At 45.0% G+C, this 4,467-nt stretch overlaps 1 long non-coding RNA gene across 1 annotated transcript; it reads left to right on the forward strand.

Moving 5' to 3' along the window:
* Nucleotides 1-3,141: 3,141 nt before the first annotated feature.
* LOC134664824 (uncharacterized) lies at nucleotides 3,142-3,763 on the forward strand. Its single transcript, XR_010098293.1, has 2 exons — nucleotides 3,142-3,255; nucleotides 3,572-3,763. It is a non-coding gene; the product is annotated as an uncharacterized LOC134664824 (long non-coding RNA).
* The last annotated feature ends 704 nt before the right edge of the window (nucleotides 3,764-4,467 follow it).

The raw sequence follows: 4,467 nt of genomic DNA on the forward strand, positions 1-4,467 counted from the left end.
CTAATGCTAGTAAGTATATAGTAATCTTAGTTAGGTACTTTCTGATGTAATGGGTAAAACATAATTTAGAAAAGGTCACTTCTGTGGACAATAGGTACTATAAAAGGTAACGACTGTGGTTCATATATATCCCGTTTTTCTCATTTGAGTCTCAAGTATTGAATGAAATATTCTGCCTGTAATGGTGCTGCGTAAAAAAATGCTTTTAGATTCCCTTAAATGCGATGGCTACAGGAAAGACACGAACGAGTTTGCTATAAAACGTGTATTACCCGTATAAAATATTTATTCTCGTAATTTTGGTGTGTTATTTACAAAAAAATTGTACCTAATCGTTACATTCATTACTCCAAAATGAATTGATCATTTAATTATTTAAATAGGCGTGATGCTGTAATTAATTATTTTAAAATTACCCATCAAATGCTGCATTCAAGTTCATCTAGATACAGTGAATCATTATGACCCCAAATAATCTTTACAGATAAAATTTAGATATTATCCAAAATTATTATAATACATTACATCACGCATTCGCGAGATGTGCGACTTCGGTATTCAAACACAAAGCAATAGTACAAGAGTCTAACTAAATGCGAAGGTCGAAGGCTGCGCTCTACGTAAGGCCGAAGGCAAGAAGCGTCCAGGATGTCAGTGCTTTAACACAGAACAATATTACAAGTGTCTAAATGCGAAGGCCGAAGGCCGAGCTCCGCGTAGGGCCGAAGGCCCGAAGTGTCCAATCTGTAAGTTCTGTGTTTAACCACTGACATCCTGGACGCTTCGGCCTTCGCATTTAGACACTTGTACTATTGTTCTGTGTTATAGCACTTAAATCCTGGACGCTTCGGGCCTTCGGCCCTACGCGGAGCTCGGCCTTCGGCCTTCGCATTTAGACACTTGTACTATTTTTCTGTGCCAAAGCACTGATGTCCTGCACGCTTCGGGCCTTCGGTCCTACGCGGAGCTCGGCCTTCGCATTTAGACACTTGTACTATTGTTCTGTGTTAAAGCACTTAAATCCTTGACGCTTCGGGCCTTCGGCCCTACGCGGAGCTCGGCCTTCGGCCTTCGCATTTAGACACTTGTACTATTGTTCTGTGTTAAAGCACTAACATCCTGGACGCTTCGGGCCTTCGGCCCTACGCGGAGCTCGGCCTTCGGCCTTCGCATTTAGACACTTGTATTATTGTTCTGTGCTTAAACACTGATGTCCTGGACGCTTCGGGCCTTCGGCCCTACGCGGAGCTCGGCCTTCGGCCTTCGCATTTAGACACTTGTACTATTGTTTTGTGTTATAGTACTTAAATCCTGGACGCTTCGGGCCTTCGGCCCTACGCGGACCTCGGCCTTCGGCCTTCGCATTTAGACACTTTTACTATTGTTCTGTGTTATAGCACTTAAATCCTGGACGCTTCGGGCCTTCGGCCCTACGCGGAGTTCGGCCTTCGGCCTTCGCATTTAGACACTTGTATTATTGTTCTGTGTTAAAGCACTAACATTCTGGATGCTTCGGGCCTTCGGCCCTACGCGGAGCTCGGCCTTCGGCCTTCGCATTTAGACACTTGTACTATTTTTCTGTGCTAAAGCACTGATGTCCTGCACGCTTCGGACCTTCGGTCCTACGCGGAGCTCGGCCTTCGCATTTAGACACTTGTACTATTGTTCTATGTTAAAGCACTTAAATCCTTGACGCTTCGGGCCTTCGGCCCTACGCGGAGCTGGGCCTTCGGCCTTCGCATTTAGACACTTGTACTATTGTTCTGTGTTAAAGCACTAACCTCCTGGACGCTTCGGGCCTTCGGCCCTACGCGGAGCTCGGCCTTCGGCCTTCGCATTTAGACACTTGTATTATTGTTCTGTGCTTAAACACTGATGTCCTGGACGCTTCAGGCCTTCGGCCCTACGCGGAGCTCGGCCTTCGGCCTTCGCATTTAGACACTTTTACTATTTTTCTGTGCTAAAGCACTGACATCTTGGACGCTTCGGGCCTTCGGCCCTACGCGGAGCTCGGCCTTCGGCCTTCGCATTTAGACACTTGTATTATTGTTCTGTGCTAAAACACTGATGTCCTGGACGCTTCGGGCCTTCGGCCCTACGCGGAGCTCGGCCTTCGGCCTTCGCATTTAGACACTTGTACTATTGTTTTGTGTTATAGTACTTAAATCCTGGACGCTTCGGGCCTTCGGCCCTACGCGGAGCTCGGCCTTCGGCCTTCGCATTTAGACACTTGTATTATTGTTCTGTGCTAAAACACTGATGTCCTGGACGCCTTCGGCCCTACGCGGAGCTCGGCCTTCGGCCTTCGCATTTAGACAGTTTTACTATTGTTCTGTGTTATAGCACTTAAATCCTGGACGCTTCGGGCCTTCGGCCCTACGCGGAGCTCGGCCTTCGGCCTTTGCATTTAGACACTTTTACTATTGTTCTATGTTAAAGCACTTAAATCCTGGACGCTTCGGGCCTTCGACCATACGCGAAGCTCGGCCTTCAGCCTTCGCATTTAGACACTTTTACTATTTTTCTGTGCTAAAGCACTGACATCTTGGACGCTTTGGGCCTTCGGCCTACGCATTTAGACACTTTTACTATTGTTCTGTGTTATAGCACTTAAATCCTGGACGCTACGGGCCTTCGGCCCTACGCGGTGCTCGGCTTTCGGCCTTCGCGTTTAGACACTTGTACTATTGTTTTGTGTTAAAGCACTAACATTCTAGACGCTTCGGGCCTTCGGCCCTACGCGGAGCTCGGCCTTCGGCCTTCGCATTTAGACACTTTTACTATTTCTCTGTGCTAAAGCACTGACATCTTGGACGCTTCGGGCCTTCGGCCCTACGCGGAGCTCGGCCTTCGGCCTTCGCATTTAGACACTTGTACTATTGTTCTGTGTTATAGCACTTAAATCCTGGACGCTTCGGGCCTTCGGCCCTACGCGGAGCTCGGCCTTCGGCCTTCGCATTTAGACACTTTTACTATTGTTCTATGTTAAAGCACTTTAATCCTGGACGCTTCGGGCCTTCGGCCCTACGCGGAGCTCGGCCTTCGGCCTTCGCATTGGCGGTCCACACCACGTTTCACGTCAGCCATAGCGGCTGTGTCCCTGATACAGCCTCTCTCATTTTTTTTTCAGAATTAGTTCAGCATTATCCTAGACACGATTGATATCCCAGCACCCAAAGGAAAATATTATTAACAGGAACGTGCCAACGGGACCCGAAGTGGAGATTCAGGAAAAGAAACACACTAGGCAAGCTTGTAGGTTTCAAACGCGGAGCTGTCCCCTTTTCTAAATTAACTAAGATGTGAGAAGCGCTTTAGCTTTAAGAACACCACCGACGAAGTGAACTATTAATAATAACCCTAATGGTTATGGCGTACACTAAGCTGCCACAGTAACTCTCAAATAAGTTTCATATAGTTTTTCTTGCGCCAATAATGGATGGCATGTGTGTGTACTGTGTACCTAACTGTTTATGATTTGACAAATTGATATGAGAAGCTTATTTCATAGTCCTCGATGAAGTCATGACCATATTTTACTGTCTTGTTTATAAACCAATTTTCTTTCCAGGGTGATATTTAATTGTCCTACGCCGCATGTCGAAGAAAAAGGAAGAGAGAAAATACTTTTCAAGGGTAATAAAGAAGATTCTTACAATTTCTCTATAGTGGTTCTAGATGTTAATATATATTAGGTTTAATAATAAGAAGTCGAATATTGCAAGAATATATAAGGCAAAGCAATATACTATTAATTTAAATATTGTTTTTTTTTTCTCTCCTGTATTTTTACCTGAAAAGAAACAAAAATAAAGTAGGTAGGTAAGTACCTAGAACTCCTAGAAGCCATGATTAATTAGCTCCCCAAGGCCCACTTCATACCTAATGCTGACAGCAACGTATCATAGCATGATCGTATCAGGCCCTGTCAAACATGAAGTGAAACATCTAGAACACGGGTTTGATCTTGAGGAGTTTCAATATGGTAGACCATATGATAACCGTACCTATGCTACCTACGCAGACTATGACATGAGCGTAATAACTCCTTCAAAATGTTGTTGGTCGGCTCGGTCCAGTCACGTCACGGTATGGTGTTGGCAGGGGACGGAATGGTTTAGTGGGTGATGACTGATAATATTTCATACAAAGCATGATTTTGAGCCGGACATGATCCTGTTATAGCCACGTATTACATCATTCTGTTACAGTACGATGCAGCGGGCACAGGCCACATGTAGGTATGTTTTGTTGAAGTCGAGGAAAGTTCCAAACGGTACCTAAATAGTAAGAGATTGTTGAAATTAGACATCTAATCGTGATCCTAAATATTACTACTAAGACTATGGCTTACTTAATAAGTTGGATAGTTTGTTTTGAACATTTGTACCTACCCACCTCATCGGCTTCATTTATGTACAAGCAAGCGGGCTCCGTTGTTAGGTTGATGAAAGTTTTGTGTAAGGA

Source organism: Cydia fagiglandana, chromosome 5 (assembly GCF_963556715.1).
Source record: "Cydia fagiglandana chromosome 5, ilCydFagi1.1, whole genome shotgun sequence".
NCBI classification, from domain to species: domain Eukaryota; kingdom Metazoa; phylum Arthropoda; class Insecta; order Lepidoptera; family Tortricidae; genus Cydia; species Cydia fagiglandana.